Source organism: Pongo abelii, chromosome 13 (assembly GCF_028885655.2).
Source record: "Pongo abelii isolate AG06213 chromosome 13, NHGRI_mPonAbe1-v2.0_pri, whole genome shotgun sequence".
Classification (NCBI taxonomy): Eukaryota; Metazoa; Chordata; class Mammalia; order Primates; family Hominidae; genus Pongo; species Pongo abelii.
In genome coordinates this window covers 49,641,386-49,661,768 of record NC_071998.2, presented here as the reverse complement: position 1 = coordinate 49,661,768, position 20,383 = coordinate 49,641,386, and the positions used below count along the sequence as shown (strand labels likewise).

Genomic DNA, 20,383 nt, shown 5'->3' with positions numbered 1-20,383 from the left:
TGTTGGAAATGCAGTGCTCCTCAGCTTCTCTGAAGGACACTATAACACCCTCTTCCCTAGACAAGCACCCAGTTGTTGGGCTATGCACTCTTCATCCACACAACCCAAGGTGACTAAGGTGTACTGTGTGTACTGTTAGCTAAGAGATGGATTTTAATTTTCTTCACTACTCATAGGATCTCCAGCATGTGGAAAAAGTCAGCACCTGGAAGCCACCATTGGCAGTTGGCCCATCAAAATTTATTAGAAACTTGGTCAGAAAGGTTAAATAAAGTAAACCTAGAGCTCACCAGCCACCTCCATTGCTCATTCTGTGTTCAGGCCAGCACATACACACAATACTTATCCCTGCAGACTTCCAGGCTGTCTTTGAAAGAGCGAAGGTAAACAGACCCCCTTAGATTTGACTTAATGATCCAGCATGCTGACTGTTGTCTCAAGCTGCCCATTTATTTCCACCATCTGCATGCTGTGCTCCTGAAAACCACCGAAGGATTGGTCAGTAATCCTCTGCCCCCTATGTACTCCAAAAATAAGTCACATATTTTTTAAAGGAATCTCTCTAAACGAAGTTTAGTTTTCCAGCAATTTGGGGGTGGGGGAGGAGCATCCCTGCATGATTGTCTCTTGGCTTTTTGGTTTTGCTTTTTTATGGTTAGGGTCATAGTGAAAATCAGGAAGAAATCAATTCCTGTGCAAGTCTCCAAGCTAGGTTTACCCTCCAATCATTCTGATTTCACAGGAGCTGAAAAGCTGTGCAGGGATGATGGACACTTGCCCCCTGTGACCTAAGGATGGATCCAGAAATCTCAGCCTCCCCATAGGTGATTCCACCCAAGATGTAAACTCCTACTTGGCTTTGTCATTGCCACATGTGCCCCCATAAACTGGCAATCCTACTTTCCTCATCCAAAGTTGCATGTTAGAGAAACAGAAAGTTTTAAAACCCCTAATATTCCTTTGCTGTTACTTTTGTGGGAAAGAAGTGTATCCTTCTGCCTGCAGATCTGACCTCATTTAAGAAGAACCCAGCTGGTAAATCTGACTGCTATCTGGGAACATAGTTGAGGAAATATCATCTTACACCACTGGTAGCGATTTAAGCTAGCAAGTAGAAAAGGGACCCAGAAATCAGGGGATACAGAGGACAGTACAAGTAAATGGCATAAGCCCAACTTTTCTGACACTATGAAGTCCTAGATGTTCTTGTCTCTACTACAACCAAACATCTTAGAGAAAGAAATAGGGATGGGTTAAGGTGACTGGAGAGTCTGAGTTATTATTATACGAATGAGACGGAGAATTATTCAGGGTGATGCTGCTGAAAAACGGGAGATACAGCAAATAGAGAAGACAAAGTTTCTCTGCACATCTGAGTAGTAATGGAAGTGAGACTGCAGCCTGCTACACTCATGTTAATATATTCAGAGCAGATTTGCAACAAAAGAGTGTCCTAATGCTGCAGCATCTAGTAAACTTCTGGACTGGTTCACCATTTGGAAATTTTAAGTCAAAGAATATCAGAAGCAGGCTAATCTTTTGTTGAAATTACCTCGTTTTTACAGGTAAAGAAACGAAGACCCTGAGAATTTAAAATCATCCAACTATTTGGTGCCAGAAGCAGGACAAGAACTCAGATATCATGATCCAGTGCCCTCCGTCCCACCAACTATTCATCATCACCTCCACATTCTGGATCAAAGAAGCCAGTTTTCCAACTTATCAGTGAGCAATACATATAGAATATTTTAAAAACTCCAAATACTTTTATGAAGGAAAAATGAAGCAATAGGACAAGACATTTTCTTCGTTTCCTTCCAGCTCTAACATTCTGTGATAAATAGCACACAGGAGCTTTGCTATAGCACAACCCCCTCTAGTGCATAATTCAGCATACGATGAGTATGAGTCTGTTTTGGACCCCATCCAAAGGAGTTAGTTCCTAGAAGTACTTGGAAGATTTATTCTCATTTATCATGAGGCATCCTAACAGGAGACTAAAAATAATCACGATGACAATAATAGTAATCAGTTGTTAAACTTGCATTATGTACTAAGCATCATGCTAAGCATGTTGAAGTTCACCCGTTTTTGAAAAGGCACATCATGACCTTATGTGGGTTGTGAATCTAGTGGGTCATAAACAATTTCTGAAATGAAAGAAAAGTAGGAAAAAACACAGAGTACATTATACATACTAAGTTGTTTTTTTGTTTGTTTGTTTTTTTGCAAAACTTCCTTTTTGATCATGTGGCTAGTGATTAAAAGTTTGGAAGCACTGCCTCGTTTCCAATCTTAACTGCCTTGGTAGTTAAGTATTATTAGCCCCATTATATAAGTGAGGAAACAGGACGAGAGAGGATAAGTAATTTGGCCAAGCTGACATAGTGAGTGGCCGAGCTAGAATTTTGAACCTAGATCTGTTTGACTTCAAATCTGATATTTTCACTTCTATAGTGATGATAAATTATTGACCAAGGTATGGAATAAATTGTTGCTAATCATATTTTCTTTGTGAGGACTGACTTGGGTTTTTATTAAATCCAGCTAAATGGAGAAACACAGCATAGATTCAAGTGACATGTTCAGAAGATAGTGAGGAATTTCATAAAACACTAAAACTAATATCTGAGACCTTTTCCTATAGGTGTTAGCTTATGTCTAATACATTTCATTAACTTACTGCTAAATACATAAATGAAACAATAATTAATAGTTTCAGCCCTCAGATAACTTAAATATTCACTTCTACATGTGTTTCTATTTTTATTTCAGAGAGTATTTTTCAAATTTAAGGTATACAGCATTTCTCAGTAGCTTGCTCTGGCCAAACACAGAACTAGCACATAAGAAAGATAAAAGGCCAGGCACTGTGGCTCACACCTGTAATCCCAGCACTTTTGGAGGCCAAGGCAGGCGGATCACCTGAGGTCAGGAGTTTGAGATCAGCCTGGCCAACATGGTGAAACCCGTCTCTACTAAAAATACAAAAATTATCTGGGCGTGGTGGCACGTGTCTGTAATCCCGGCTACTCGGGAGGCTGAGGCAGGAGAATTGCTTGAACCCAGGAGGTGGAGGTTGAAGTGAGCTGAGATCACACTATTGCACTCCAGCCTGGGCAACAGAGCCAGACTCTGTCTCAAAAATAAATTAAAAAGCAGCCAGACAACCCTATCATTCAAATTCAATTGTAAAGAAGAAAAGAAGATAATAATTAAGGTGCCATGCTAAATTTTTTGACCCATGTAGTTCTATGGATTCTACCAGTAACATTGCATGCTTAGGTGTCATTACTCCCATTCTGCAGATTTGAAAGCTCAGACTCAGAACTAATTGATGATTGAAATCACCTGTTCTGATTCCACTACCCAAAGATTCTTTACAAACAAGTGGGCTTCCAGTAGACAAGGAGGCAGCTAGAGATTTTGAGACATGTCGTGCCGTCATTTATGCTTTCTTTTTCCATGTGAAAAAAAATACACTTTCCTTTTCTTCAAGGCAGCATCTCTTGTTGCTGTTAGGCAGCACTGTCCTCTTTAAGAAAAGAAATCCACATCTTTCACAAAGAAAGGCCTAGAAAAGCCAGACCTTCTCCACTGACTGATCTGTTCAGCTGCTGCATTTCACCCTCACCTGCAGTGTGTAGAGGACGTTATGGTACGATGCTATTTTCTATTGGCTCTGCTACTGGATATTACAGCATGCGACTGTGACAAATGGATATTCCCATTAAATTCTTTAGTAGACTGGGGCATTCCATTAACCATTGGCATTGTCCCAACCCAAGTGAAACACTGGGTCATTTTTTTCTTGTGAGCAAGAAGTGAAGGGAGAAAACAAAGGATATACTCTAATTACCTTTCCTTTTTCTTTTTTGTTGCATACATTATGATAGCCGTATATTACACTTATTTATAATTAATATATGACAAGCTGTCAGCTAAAATTTAACAGGTGATTTGTCAAGAAGCCCCATTAATGCATACATTAAGCAGTGGATTTCAGTGTTTCCTAACAATAAAATTGTGTATTGGTTTTGTTTTTTCATTCTATTTAGTATAAACATTTAGAGGCCACCTATCTTTACATTTTGCAGCATTTTTAAAAAATAAAACTATTGCTAACCTAAATGGGTGCATTGTTAGTTATATGAGGTCTAAACACATTTTTGTCACCGTTATTAACTTCTAAATTTGTTTCACTGAGGAAACAAATTGCCTAGTGTTTATTTTAAAGTTTTAACTTTTATGGGTCTTGATACATTTTTTAAATTATATCTTCAGTAGGAAAGGCAGAGCTGATTAGGGAGGAAAGCAACTGCAGTTACTTATGTTCCATTCACTATTTGTATCTTAGGTAAGAAAATTCTGAAGTGAAGGAATATTTTAAAATACAGAAAAAGATTAAGAAGTCACCAGAAAGCTAGTAATTAATCACTGAATAAAGGAACACTCTACAGAGACCAAAAACTGATGAAGCAGGCTCCATCCTGCTGAATGGCGCAAGAATGGGAAACACAATGGAAATGAATCACAGATAGTTGTGAGGAGGGGTGACAGGATTCTTTGAAAGAAGGAAAACTCTGTTTCTCTGTCTGTAGGATGTCAAATCATGGGACATAACCTGAAAAGGAAGTTAAATTTTCAACTTCAATATTATTATTTCCATGGTCAACCAAAATTTGTACTGTTTAATAGAAAGATACAAAAGTACTGCAGCATTTGTTTAAAATTTCATTTGCACAAGCCTGACTCTTATCTCTCAAGACTCGGACGTGCTTCAGGCTGTTAATGACTCACAATCCACTACTCTAGAGGGTGCTGAATCTCCTTAATGAAAGAATGTGCTTTAAGATTCAATGGTTAGGAAGAGAGAAATAAACGGGAGTAAAACACGAAGCGCAGCAGTTTTTCAAAGCTAGTAAGACTTCTGCGTCCACCAACCAACTTTAGCTCTCACATTTTTAGAAAGAAAGCAGTAACACAGAACCATGAAATTATTTTTAAAGGTTCTTTCTAACAGGGTTTCAGAGGATGGTTTCCAAAAACTCACTCAGAAGTGAAATACCACACGTTGATTTTCATGTTGCAGGGAGCACATTCCTATGCAGTTCAGGGAGTATAAATGACCAGTGGCAAGTTGGTCATTGTATCCTGGGCCAGGATCTCACTGTCTCCAGATCTCGCTTTGTTTCCCATATGCAGCAGAGTCCTCATGAGTAACTGGGGGTGTTTCCTTGTGCATTCAGTAACAGTTTTCAAAACAGTGAATATAGCAAGGCATCAAGACTACTATATTTCAGCCACTTTTCTAATGTTTTCTCTTTGTCTTATACTTCTGTTCTTGTCTTACACTTGTATTAAAAACACAATAAAGAAAACAGCTTTGTACAAGCTAGTATTTTGGCCATAATTATACTTTTCTCTGTCTTCTCAATGAATAAGAAAATTTGGGGCCAGGTATCTGCACAAAGCATGATAGAAATAGGATAAAATAGCACATCATCTAGCATGTAGCCTACATTTATGTAAATCTGGTTGATGTAAAGTCTGTTCTGTTATCACTTTTTAAAAATAAATCTATAATTCTATCTTTCTTATCTTTAATCATAATACAAACCATCCAGGGACAGTCCAAATTTTTCAGAAAGAACAAATTTTTCAGTACAGGAGGCGGCATTTGCCAGTACAACAAGAAACCAGAAAACAAGAATCTGTGTTGGATCATTTAATTTCTACTTGGTGTACATACTCAATGTAATGTTTTCACAGTCGTTTGAGAGCAGGATTCATGTCTGATTGGAACCCAGAGCTCCTATCATAGGGCTTTAAGCACAATAGGCACTTCATAAATATTTCAGAAAGTAAAGGAAGGGAAGGATAGAAATAGGAAGAGAGAAATAGGAAATGAACTAGTTGTCAGGTGCACATCTTACATGATATATCACTGTCTTTATAAAGCCTCCTGTATAGTCCACTAAATAGAATGAATTTCCCCTGCTCCTGGGCTCTCATTCTTTTCCTTTTCTTCTTTTTTCCTGTCTCACTGTATTTTTATTGTGTATAATTTCACCCTATTAAATTGTGAGTGTCTTCACACTCTTCTCATCACCAGCAAGCCCAGAACCTGCACTATAAGCAGATCTCAAAAAATGTCTGCTGCAAAATATGATAGCATGTGCTTAGATACCACTGTGGCCTGGTTAGATGTCATGTTAATATTGCCTCTTATTGAGACTGTGCTGAAAGGTACAACGACCTAGAGTTTGGTCAGAGTTAGGCCTCACTAATCACAACACACACCAAAATGTCCCAGACAAAGAATAATAATAGAGTCTAACAGGAGTGGATGGATTCGTAGTTCCACAGAACTTTTGATGAGAATGATTATAAAGTTTCATGCTTTCCTACAAGAAGTCAAAATAATTTGATCAGTTCAGTGGACAAAAAATCCTTTATACTTCTAACTGGTGTTGACATTTTCATTTTTAACTTGGTATATTCTTAAATGAACAGAGCATTCATTTGCCTGTAAACATTATTTCCTATAGGAACATATATTACTGGAAGTCATCCTGATTTTCAAAACTCATTGGCCACATCTCCAAAATTACTAGTAACACTGAACAAGTCTTGGAGAGATTTAAAAGGCAAACCAAAACTATTCTTTCCCAACTGTGTGATTACTTTACATAGTCTATTCATGTTAGTGCTTGTTTTATAAATGTAGAAGCACCATTCCTGCTTGGTTATTTATTTGTGTTCAGTTCTTTAAGATCATGTTTTCTTTCCTTTTCTTACCACCAAAAGCCCATCTTTCTAACACAAATATCTCTACTATTCTCTGGACTAATACAATAATAATCTTTTGCATATTCTTCTGCTCCCATTGTTTTCCTGATTGGCCCCAAACTATGCCCCAACATGCTCCCCAATTAACCTTAATAAAACACAAGTTGATTATGTAACTCCCATGCTAAAAAAAACCTCAGTGGTTCATGATTAAGTACATACTTTATAACTAAGTGCAAATGTTCTACCAGCATTCGAGATCTACCACAAATGGAATGCTGCCTGAGCCCATTTTTCCATTCTAATCTTTACCTCTTTTCTACCAATAGCCTAAATTCCAGCATTGTCTGGATAAAACTATCCATATTTCTTACTCAGCCAGAAAGTTTTCTTATGATCACCCACATGTTGAATACTTATCTATCCCTTAAGAATCATCTCATCAAGTCGGTTTTTTTTTTTTCCTGATTCCTCTACCACATATGAATGCTACTTCCATTAGAATATCTGATTCTTTGACTCTCTCTTGTACTGAATATTCTACTGAAATTGGGTAAAAGATAATAGAAAGCACTAACCTCCAAGATATATTTAATGACTAGTTCAGTCCATTAATTGGAGTGGCAAAATGTTATAAGCGGGGAGTAGATGGAGTTAGTGAGAATTTATGCAAACTTATGTTTAATCACATATTGAAAGGCCTCTTTATTTAATCACATCTTGCAAGTTCTTGTGTCAGATAATTGTGTTTGGGAAGGGAACAAAAAAATTCCAAAGATTCTGAGTTAAGACCAATATGAAGAACAACAGATGACGGACACTTTTAGTATCTCTCCTTCCCTCCCTCCCTTCTTCTCTTTCTTCCTTCTTTCTTCCTTCTCTCCTTTTCTCCCTTTCTTTCCTTCTCTCAGCTTTGTTCATTATCCATGCAAGGAGATGAAATGACCTTGACTATTAAGTCTTTGTCCTGGAGAAGCACAAAAGCAAATCAAGTGAGGCAGATGTTCTGCTCTGCCCTCCCCATTGGCAAAGACACAAGGGTCCAGCAGTCTAGAAGCAGACTGTTCTGAAAAGAACAGTTGGCACTCATGCTTTTTACTTTTCCTTCCTCAGAGAGACCTCCTGCTACGTGAGTCCCAGGCTCTAAAAAATATCCTACCTTAAATCAAGGGGAGGTAAGAAGGAACAGGACAACTCTTTTATTTTTTCTTTTCTTTTTAAATCCTTGCACCCGCCGTTCCCTTAAAAAACAGGTTGTGTTCTAAGACGATGGATATCAAAACTGCTCAGTTTTCAGATATGTGCTGGGTAGTGATGAGAAATTAGTGCAAATGCTGAAAGCAATAATATTTCATCTGTGATTCAATCTTACCTGTGCCATTCATAGCACACCTGCCTTTTATTAAAGTTATATTTATACTTGTTTTTCTCTTTTCCTTTCTATGCTTCTGCCATAGGCCAACCTTGTAAAATCTTTATGGAAAACACTAGGCCCTAATCTTCTGTGTATCCCTTGTATGATAGGACACCTGCAGAATGTCCTATCATAAGAGTGTATAATAGAACCCTGTATAATTGAATTTTTCTAGATTACATTGTTGTTGTTGTTGAACTTAATGAAAACTTTATAGGGTGCAAGCACTTCCCATTTTTTCCAGTTTAATATATTCTATCATATTGTCTCCAGGGAGCATACTTGTATTTATCAGATCAGGAGTCCAAATGTTTGGACTTGCAAACCCGTAGAATGATGGTTCACCACCCTGGTTGTGCATTAGAATCTGTACCAACTTTTAAAACATATGTGCCCAGCCCACACATACTAGCTGAACTGGATTCTCTGGGAGTGAAGCTCTAGTATCTATATTTTAATTCATTTATTTGTTTATATTTTGAGACAGAGTCTCCTCTGTAGCCTAGACTGGAGTACAGTGGCACGATCTCAGCTACTGCAACCTCTGCCTCCCAGGTTCAAGCGATTCTCGTGCCTCAGCCTCCCGAGTAGCTGGGATTAGGGGCATGTACCACCACACCTAACTAATTTTTTTTTTGTATTTTTAGTAGAGAAGGGGGTTTCACTATGTTGGCCAGGCTGGTCTCGAAATCCTGGCCTCGAGTGATCCACTAGCTTTGGCCTCCCAAAGTGCTGGGATTACAGGCATGAGCCACTGTGCCCAGCCTAGCATCTATATTTTAAAAATCTTCCCAGTGATTCAAATGTTTAGCCAAAGTTGGAGCAACTTTGCTTTGTAGCTCTAGAGAGCACAATTTGAAAATCACTAAACTAGATTATCTTTAAAGTTGTTTCTTTTTTTTCTCCCAGCTCTAGGTTTCTTTGTGAAAGTGCTTTTATTTTATAGGTGAAAAAGAAATGATCTTTGGCTGAATTCCATTTTTAAGTAGTAACTACAAATGAAATGCAGTCCAAATTTTATATATGCCTGTGGTGTTTTCAGCATATCTTATTGCTTAGTTTTCATGTATGCCCATTCATCCTGCTGCTCATTCAATCAAACCTCCACTGTGTGTGAGGTATGTGAACTATGCACTATCAAGTCATTCTAAGAATGTGGGCTATGAGCAAGGCACACATATTAAGGAAAACCCTTTTTATCCAAATACAATACAAACATCCTCTAATGATTTTTATTCTTTGCAGTCCAATTAAAAGAGGAAGCCATGCCATCAAACTAGCCTAAATTCCAACCACCCTACCCCCAAATAAATCTGTGATTAAAACAAGAAGAGAAAGAAAAAAAGAAAGAATTAGAAAGATTAAAACTCCCTCCTTGGAAGCAAATTGAAACTAGTCATGGTTCTTGATGCCTTTGTGTTATTTTCAGAATTAAATCAGAAACAACAAAACGACTACTTCTGAGAGAGAAAGATATTGCTTGTAATTTTTGGCTTAAGGAATTCATTTTCTTGAGAAGAAAGTATTCTTGGTGAACTCTAAGAATAGAAAACTATCAATTTACAACTAGGACACATGGATTTCTCCAAGAGTTAACGTAATGCCTAACAAATAAGAGGTACAGTATCCACACTCTATTAGTTAAATATTAACATTTATATGGTACTTTATAAGTCACAGAGAACCTTAAGAGATATCTTTTAAGGCTCCTAGTAATTTCGTAAGTGGCAAAACACCGATTTTATGGCTGACCCAGACTCATTGATTGATCCAGACCCTGAATCAGAAACTCTGGGCCAGCTCCCGGGAGTCAGAATTGCTGGCCAGCTTCTCAGGTAATTCTGAAAACCACCATGATAACTCAATTCAAATTTATTGATTTGTTTTGTTGCTCCCAGAAAAATGATCCAGTGAGCAGATTCTGGCATTTCCTAAGAAGCTAGAGGCCTTTTTCTAGGATTTGCCTTTTTCTTTCTTCTGTACTTCTTAAAAGGGGAAAAAAAAAAAAAAAATCACAGGTGGCACCATTTTACCTAAATCTACAAGCTATGTAATTCTGCTCTGCACAGCTGGTTTATTCTTACAGTCAGTTGTCCCTGCTCTGAAGAAAGCCTCTAGCTGCTGGCACTAGTAGGAGGTTTGAATCCTACCCACTACCCTTCTGGCCATAACTAAGGTCCTAACAGCCTGCCGAGAACACAGGCTTCCTTCAGCAGTCAGCTGTAATTACATGAAATTTGTACCGGACATTGTAGTACAAACCCAGCAACCTGCTGGGACATTTCAGGGGCTTTAGCATTTAGTTGGGAACCACTAGTTCTAGCTGTCATACTCAGGGAGAGAATTGGTCATGAGCTATTTGTGTTGGTATATATCTCTTTCCATCAGTTAAAAAAAAAAAAAAAAAGGTTTAAACGTAAAAGACACAGTCTTAGGTAGCTATCCCCTGACCTTTAAATTATATTAGAACAGCATAATAGCTACTTTGGAAATGCCATCCATATATAACATGAAAAAAAGACAGTCAAACAGACCCCTCAAAAAAACCTTCTGTAGAATAAAACTACAGATTTTAAGGGAGGAGACAATGTTGTTTTAACCTTGTAATTACTCCTAATCCACACAGAGACTGGAAAGAAGAGTATTTTGATTTTATGTCTGGAATGAAATACACTTGACTAGAATTGAAGATGCAAGGGGGAAAAAACCCTCAAAATTAAAGGAAAAGAAAGTGTGTGTCAACCACCTCATCTTGCTGTTTCTCAAACTTTCCAGATTCTTTTGGTTCACCACCCCAACCTTAGTAATGCCCTCGTGTGTAACAGCCCTCCAACTATTCTGGTTACAGTTGCTGGGAAATGTGTCTGTCAAAAGAAGAGAGGTTCCAAAGAGTTGGGCACTTTTCCTCTCAGGCAATAGAAAACAGGGTTATAAGACACAGACATGAACACACACACATGCACACACACACACACACACACACGGGAGTTCAGCACACCATGATGTGCTGGCTCTTTTGGCCTTAAGGAAGCATTGCAGGAGGAGGAAGGGTGGAACCCTCAGATCACCTGACCTAAATGACCCCTCTGGCTCTCTCAGAACTTTACCCTCTGTCCTGATAGCGCTTCAAAGCGAAAGGGATATTGGGAAAAGGACACAGGCAGTTTGCCATATCCTTGGGCATCCAAAAGGGTAGAAAGGCTTTATGCCTTTTATTCCCTGCCTGCTAAGAAGAAAAAGCAGACATCCTGTTTGAGACCACCAGGTGCCCCCTCCTTTCCCTGTTTTCTGTCTTATACTCTTTAAAAACCTTCAAATAAGTACACGTGTTGCTTATTGGTTCATAATTAAAGCATTGGCAATGCCCGCTCCCTTGCTTTCAATTTCATTTGTACAAATGTTCCCATCATTCTTTTTAAAAGCCCTGGGCATATGTTCAAAACATACAACCCAAACAAATAAACTGCATAACCTAAGCCAAACCCACCAACAACTGGAACATCCTTCCTATTTGGGAAGGCTACTCTAAAAAGCTACTTAATTGCAGTATATTCTGTGAATGAAAGTTCACGGAGCTGAAAAATGGAAGCTTTTATGTTAGCATCTGATCACTAAGGAAATGTGGGGCATACACATAGGCCCTAGAATCAGCTACTTAAGATTCAATGGAGTAAATTTTACCTTGAGTAACATCTTTAGAAAATGAAATATTTAGGAAGGAACAGAGTTCCTGTGGGAAATTTTATGGTAGAGTTAGACTTCAGCAGACTTTATAATTTGCATGTGCTGAGGAAGAGTTTATATTTAGAACTAAGTTCTTGATCTTATCCAGTGATTGACTTTTCATGACCTTTGGAAGTAACTTCGATAGGAAAATTCCTCTCTGTCATTTACCCCTAAAGCTGACATGATCATAGCAGTGGGAGCTGCTATGTAAAAGCCCATGGTAAGAGTGAAAACTTTAGCAATGAGAAAGACTCCAACATGTAGGCAAAAGACAAAATTTATGACAAATTGATTTTACCTTGGTACAGCAATAATAATAATAATAATAGCTTAACTTAATTCAAAATTTCGTGTGACGTTTCTTCAAAACAGAATAAAAACTGCCCAAATCCACTGTTTGAAGCAGAAAGGAAATGAAGATATTTGGCTGTAGCCAGTATGTAATTCAGATTGGCACCATTGTACTGGGGCACCACTGAGAAGAAATGTGTCCTCTGCAAGCCAGCAGCCTGTGGAAACCAGCCGCAATGCAATCAATCAACAGTGAGGGCCAAAAGCTCTTGCTTCCCTTTCTCTGATAGAACAAACAGCTCAAGACCCCTATAAAGTAGGCTTATAGCTCCAACAAAAACTGAAAAGTTTATAACAAGTGGTACCACCTGTGCTTATGTCTCAGCGTAGCCGAAATAATTTCCTCTCCTGGGTCTCCTATGGCAAAGGGTGAGGAATGTGACAGTGAGAATGCAAAGTGGAAGAGGTGCCAACAAGGAGCCTGTAGAGTGAGTGGATTATCTTTGTGCTAGCAGAGAGATCAGCAAGTCTTTCTCCTTTACTCTGAAGCAACTATGTGTGATATGATCTCCCATCCCCTATCAAAAAGGCTCTGTCTTCAGAAAAACAAAAGACTTCTCTGCTCAATGTTGTTCTCTCACATGATTATTTTTTTGTTAACAATGTTGTATTATTACAAACCTGTGTAAAACTGGGAATATGGAGCTTGTATTAAAAACACAATAAAGAAAACAGTTTTGTACAAGCTAGTATTTTGGCCATAATTATACTTTTCTCTGTCTTCTCAATGAATAAGAAAATTTGGGGCCAGGTATCTGCACAAAGCATGATAGAAATAGGATAAAATAGCACATCATCTAGCATGTAGCCTACATTTATGTAAATCTGGTTGATGTAAAGTCTGTTCTGTTATCACTTTTTAAAAATAAATCTATAATTCTTTCTTTCTTATCTTTAATCATAATACAAACCATCCAGGGACAGTCCAAATTTTTCAGAAAGAACAAATTTTTCAGTACAGGAGGCGGCATTTGCCAGTACAACAAGAAACCAGCCAAGTTGCTTTGGAGGAATTAAGCAAGTACATTTCAATAAGGACCCAAACAATCCCTGGCAACCAATTAGAAAAACAAGTCATCATTGCATTAAGAAAGCCCTCAAATATGAGTCCTGTCGGTGGAAAATAGAGTTACTCACCAACTGAAAATGTTTACTTGAAGTGAGAATTATTTTATGGAAACCACTGTGAGTTTTGGAATACTTACAATCTGTTCAAATTGGTCACTGTGTACAGTGTTACTGCAGCGATATGCCCTGAGACTTCTAATCTGTCTGCCTAATGGAGCAGGTGGTGAGACTCTCCACTGAGCTGTCGGCTCCTGGAGGGCAGGGACTACGTCTTATTCATCTTACATCTTGCACAGTACCCAGCTCTTCAAAGGCAGTCAATAAATATTGAATGAAGGAATTTTTATATACATGGCCTCACTTCCTGACCCCTTGGCATGAAATATCACTACCCCTTCATCTCTATCCTATTGCCCTGCTTAATTTTTCTTCTGAGTGATTATTACCAGCTGTCATGTTGTATGTGGTTGTTTTAATTATTTCTTTAATATCTTCTTTTTCCCCAATCAGAATATAAGCTCCCCAAGGGTAGGGATTGAAGAGGATTGATTTCCCGTATACCCCTAGTTTCTAGGATGATACCTGGCACATAACAGGTCAATTATAAATACGTGTTAACTTTATTCTTTTTAACCAAGTTCCCTAAGAGCTAGAAAGTTTTGACTTTTGAATGAGTGCTAAGTAAATAGTTTTCTCTGTCTCTTTATTTTTTAAATTTCCTTTTCACTCTCATCTATTTCATCTTAATGAAGGCTGGAAATTATACTCCAAGCTTCAATCAATAGTGACAAAAAGAGAGTTTCTTTATTATATAAGTGGTTGATTTTAAAGAATGAAAGCATCAGGGGACTAGGTCTCGTTGGTGTCAGGCACGTAGGTCTACAACCCTGCAGAGAAATATGAGTGACAGGAAATGAAGAGAGGGAGGTAAGACACCAAATAGTCTCCTGGAGGCCATTGGGGGTAGACTCCATATTAACTGACACGCTACCCCATGTGAATAGTAATGGTGCATTTGTGCACCATTTTCTAGACTATGTGTGTGCACCTGGTCATTAAACCATAATACGGAGTCTCTATCATACTGGACGGAACACTCGTGTCCTTCCAGACTTTGAGGGGCAAAACTACATCTAAAAGATTAATACATAACTTTTGAACTTAGGGTAAAAATTTAATAAAACAGTGTAACACTTGTTTGCCTTGGGCATTTCTACATTGTCCCTATATGTGAATGAATAACAATTCCCAGCCATTATGAATAGTTTCATTTTACTACCCACATTTAACGGTGATGAAACTGATGGCCCCTGGTTCAGTGACTTGCCCATAACTTGCATGGTGACTCTGCCAAATATACACCCTCTGACTGTAAACTCAGATTTTATTTTTCTTTTCAAACCAAGATAGACCAGGACATTCTTTGTTCCTTGTAGATGTTCATCAAGTGTGATTACAGTTGAACGGACTTTTTTTTGCAATTTTCCAATGTGGGTATCACCAAATGAAGCTGGGAGAGACAGGAAAGTGGCCTAGTTGCAGAGTCTAATTCTGGGAAAAACAAATGACTGGGAAAGGTCTGTCATTGGCCTTCCCATTATTGTTCCTTCTCTTCACTCTGCGCCTCCCCTGAGCATCTCATACTCTTCACCCTCATCTCAATCCCCTCGGTGCCTCTGGCCAGCCAAGTACTTGGTTACCTTGTTCTCCTAATGACTCTTATCTCTTCACTAATTTATCATAATGGAAATTGCACTGGAGTTGAGAGAACATAATCTTTAATTCTGTTAATAGCTGCATGTCATGGAATGAGCTGTTAAAACCTCCAGAGTCCTGTTTCTTTATCTGCAAAAGAGAGATAATTATATTTGTTTCATACTGTGATTGTGCAGACCATGGCAAATCACTTACTTGAAACCACCAAGCAGAGCCTGGCTCCTAGGAAATGTTTGATAAATGTGTGAGACAATGTCTAGATATTTGTTCTGACCTAAGTTGGTGGTTCCAGTGAAACTTTCAAGACAGAAAAATGAAGAACATTTTTCTAGTGGATGCGGAGGAGATTCACTCAGGTGGAGCAAGGGAGGCATAGAAGAGAAGTCAAAAATATAGGGCTGTGCTCATCAGTGATAGAGTCTTCAACCTGCACAACCATACATGGATGCATTAAAGAGAGTCACCCATTTATAAAATGGAGATAAAACTAATCCCCCTTTAAAGTTTTGGGGATGATTAAATGAAAGAGTAGACTGACAGTCACAGATGTGTTAAAGTTAATTATGATACATAACATAATTGCTTATCACTGTAGCTTTTTCTCATGGTAATGAGAAAGCTCTCTGGAAGTTCTAGGACAGGCGTGGTAGCCCATGCCTATAATTTCAGCACTTTGGGAGGCCGAGGTAGGAGGATCCCTTGAGCTCAGGAGTTCGAGAGCCTGGGCAACAGAATGAGACTGATCTCTACAAAAATAATTTATTTTAAATTAGCCGGACATAGTGGCACATTCCTGTAGTCCCAGCTACAAACCAGGAAATTCTAGTATAATCACAATACACTTAACTCAAGACTAGCAGAATAACATTAGGAATTCTTTGTTTGGTTCCTTTGTGCTTCAGTTCATCCGACACCTAAGAAATTACAACTATTTATAACCTTATTTCAAGCATAAAGTAAACATCTCAATGAGTATTTACAAAAGAATACAGCAGAGACAGGGAGTTTACAGTTATAAGATAAGCAGATTTAGTTGTATGGATGCTCTTGTATATTATTATGCTCAATAATAAGCATCATCTCATGTCCTTAGATAATGCTAAACATCTACAATGTCTAATATTTCATGATTTTAGAGTGATTAGAGGAACAAGCTTTAGACTTAGCCAGAGTGGGCTGAAATCCTGGCTCAGCTACTTAACTGAGTAGCTTTGTGCATATGCCTTAACTTCTCTGAGCCCTGCTTTCCTCATGAAGGAAGAAAAACAGATCCACTTCTTACAGTTGTTTTGTGACATGGAAAGATGGAAAAACACACACGCAAAGATTCTTTATGATGCCGAGCCACTGAATTCACCAATCCTGTAGCCCTATGCCTGGATTTCTTATAACATAGTGTCTTTATTAAGTAACATTTTTGTTGGATTTTTCTCTTACTTAGACCTTTCATATCCTAACTGATAAATCTCTGCTTTTCAACACATCAGTAAATGAGCATATAATTAAGATAATAGAGCACAGAATTGGCCTGATTTTGTGTTTCCACCAGTTTTGTTCTAATATTCTGTACCAGGTTAATCCAAACCAAGAGAGCCTATCTGAGTATGTGTGTGTGTGTGTGTTGTTGTTGTTGTTGCTGTTGTTGTTTAAACAGCTCATGAGACATAGCTGAAAAAATTTACTCAGACTGTTTTTTTTAAATACTACACTTGATGTATATATTAGGAATAGTCATCAAACCAAATAAGCTGATGAAAAGCCTGTAATCTACTAAATGTCAGTTTACCTTTCCTTTTAAACACTGGAAATAGACCAGGAATGTGATTTTCTGTGGGAAAAAATGTCATGAGTTCTGAAAACTCTACATGCCTATAAACCTCCTTTGTAATGCTCATGCACTATAATATTCCAGGATAATCACTTTACTACAGTATCCTCAGAAGAATTTGGAGCTTCATCATTTCCTGGTTAAAGGTTTCATTATTTGCTCCTGGCAGAAATCTATTCAAGAAGAATTCATAGGTTTGTAAGTCTAAGTTAATATACTCTGATCATTTAAATCTAGGAAATTTACTTGCAAAATAACTCAGCACATTTAATATTCTTTATGACTGCAGTAAAACTTTACCAAGTGACCAGGTACCCTTTGCAAATAAGAACTTGTTTTCCATATTTGAATTAAAAATGCAAGTATGTTTGCAAATGTCTTTAAAATTACACAGTTCAAGACCATGATCTGATATTAGCAAAAGTAAATTGTGTTTCAAATGTGTCCTTTAAAATGTATCCTCCTTGGCCCTTTCCTTTACCACCCTGTTTTTCTTTTCTTTCTTTTTTTTTTTTTTTTTTTTGAGAGGAAATCTCTCTCTGTCCCCAGGCTGGACTGCAGTGACCTCCACCTCCCGGGTTCAAGTGCTTCTCCTGCCTCAGCCTCCCGAGTAGCTGGGACTATGGGCAAGTGCCACCATGTCCAGATAATTTTTGTATTTTTAGTAGAGATGGGGTTTCGCTATGTTGGCCAGGATGGTCTCCATCTCCTGACTTCGTGATCCACCCGTCTCGGCCACCCAAAATGCTGGAATTACAGGCGTGAACCACCGCGCCCAGCCTGTTTTACGTTTTAAATCATTTGTCATGAGCCAAATTAGAAGAAGAAACATAATCTGGGCTTTATTCCAAAAACTCCAACATGAATAACCCAGGGTAATGTCTATGTCAAATTAATAGTTTATTAAACATTGTTTAATCTACCTGAATACGTAAACACCTTTTTAGCTGTGTTTAGAATTTTATGAGACACCAACATCTAGGGGACTTTTATAGTGACAGTTTACTTTCATACCGCGAAGGAATTCAGAGCAATAATAGATTAACTTATTAAAAATAAATAGATTCTAATATTTTAGTGAGCATATTATCTTTTTGTTATTTTGGTCTTTTGATGTTTCTTATTTTCTGGCGATAGGTCAACTTATAAAAGTTCATATTTGCTTCTATTTACAAAATGATAGAAGTTTATCAGGAAAAAAATGCAAAAGAACTTTCAGATCTCCGTTAAACTTGACACATTTTTCAGCAACATTTTCTAAGAATGATAACCCTCAGTGACATTTTACACTCATAAATGAGACAGGCCAATAGACAAAGTTACCAGTGTCATGATTTTGTCCTTTGCCCTTTTCCCATTTAAACACTACAAACAAGTGTCTGAGGCTCTTCTCAGACAATCCAATTCTCCCTTTCTTAAACATGAAGCCCATGAAGGATGCTGGGTAGAAATCGAGGTGTCTACGGACATAACCCTAGGAAAGTGTTGCTCATGACCCACTTGAAATAGCATGGAAAGAAAGAGGGTTGACTCTTTCCTTGGCTGTTGACAATCCTAGTCTTAAGGAGGTTGTCATGCTACCCTCAAGTATACACTTTATATAATTGAGTTTGAAGATAAAGTGCTTTACAGCCCTTAGAAGTGGTTTGTATTAATCCTACTGGAAGATAATAGTTTACATTGCCAGATATTACTTATTTCTCAGGAAGTCATCTGAAGGAACTGTATGAAACACTGTGTCTTAGTGTTCCCAGGAGCTGGATCATTCGTAGGAGATTGGAAAGCAGGGGAATTGGTCCACAACATGTCCTTCTGTGTAATTCTTCATTCCGGGCACAGACAATACTTGGAGGGAAATAACATGACTACTGTACCCATTGTGCTCTCAGCTGCCTCTGTAACTAGCCAGACAAATTAAAGAGACAGAACCAGTAAGTGGGGCTAAGGTGGGGGATGGTGGGGAACAAAAATGGAAGAAGAAAAGTAAATAAGAAGGGGTGGTATATGCTTAAGGAGAAAAGAGAAGTGCCCTGTTGATTATTATCAACAGAAGTGCTCTGATTCTTCTTTCTTTCTTTTTTTTTTTTTTTTGTTAGCTTTCGAGACAGAGGCTCACTGTGTAGCCTAGCCTGGAGTGCAGCAGTGTGATCAATAGCTCACTGTGGTCTCGAACTCCCAGGTTCAAGCAGTCCTCCCACCTCAGCCTCCTGAGTAGCTGGAATTACAGGCACATGCTACCATGCCCAGATAACTTATTTTTTATTTTTATTTTTAGAAGAGACGAGGTCTTGCCCTGCTGGTCTTGAATGCCTAGACTCAAGCAATTCTCCCACCTGGGCCTCCCAAAGTTATTGGGAAGGGATTACAGCATGAGTTATCACACCCAGCCTCTGCTGATTTAATTATCTGTGCTTTATAATCCCTTTTGGGGTGCATAGCATAAGAAAGAATGGCCATAGCTATACCCTGGTGACTCTGGCTAGATGTCAATCCTACACCTCACCCAAGCTACAGTTGGTTGCATTTCTGTGTTCACCAGGCTTTCCTGGTCAGGAACATGAACTTTTACTCTGTTGATACTGTGGAACACTTATTTTACCCTGGGTGAGAACGGAATAGTAGGCCTAAGTTACACGCATTCAGACTTCCTTTAAACAGTACACCTTTCTGTATTCCAGAGAGGGGCCTGGGTCCCCGAGTATCTACAGGCATATGTTGTCTTTTCTTGGGCCCAGCATGAGCTCAGGAAAATAAGATCTGTTAGCTGAGAGATGGGTGATCGAGGCACTGATGGGAAATCTCCTTCAAAGCTATTTTATTGTTCCTGTTTTCCTGGTTTCACAGAAAATAAATGTGCTGAGCATTAGTGGAGAGGGTCAGTAATGAGTACTGACCACACAATGTGATTGGGCCCAATAGGCTTGGCTCTGCATTCATTTTTTCATTCATTAATTCATACTTTTCTTCATGCATTTACTCAAATGTCCACTGAGCTTGGTAGGGACTGCAAAACACTAGAAGCACAATGATGAGAAAACAAAGACACAGTCAGATCGCTGGCCCATTATCATGGAGCTCATTGGCCAGTGGCAGTGAGCCCTGGTTGTTATTTTAGTATTGGAGGTCCCTTTATGATTAAGGTCTACTCCCTATCCCGATTGTGAATTATAGATTTATCAAAATATCTTAAACGTTTTGGAGGGAAGAATACTATTTAATTTTAATGATTTGAAACAGAATCCTGGATCTTAGAGTTCCTGCTAACTGCTTTCCATTTGGCATGACAACCTTGCATTGGGAAAGCTCATTAGAGTTTCCCTCAACTTTACTCGTAGAAACATAGATGGAGAGAGGCTGGACCAAATCTGGGAGCCAAGTGTCCAGTCGTCCATTTCCTGAGACTGCTCTAAGCACCCCACACGTGTTTCTAGGTACACTAAAATGTGTAAGGAGAGAAGTGATCCTTCCAGTTCACAGAAGAGGAGCAA

The 20,383-nt window shown here is 38.4% G+C and overlaps 1 protein-coding gene and 1 long non-coding RNA gene across 31 annotated transcripts in view; both read right to left on the bottom strand.

Annotated features, from left to right (window-relative positions):
- PTPRD (protein tyrosine phosphatase receptor type D) overlaps nt 1-20,383 on the bottom strand; it is a 2,309,169-nt gene that overhangs the window by 550,559 nt on the left and 1,738,227 nt on the right. The gene's annotated exons all lie outside the window — the stretch shown is intronic.
- Nucleotides 13,601-18,930, bottom strand: LOC134759753 (uncharacterized). The gene is made up of 3 exons (XR_010136466.1): nt 18,590-18,930; nt 15,052-15,196; nt 13,601-14,861 (listed from the first exon to the last, which is right to left on the bottom strand). It is a non-coding gene; the product is annotated as an uncharacterized LOC134759753 (long non-coding RNA).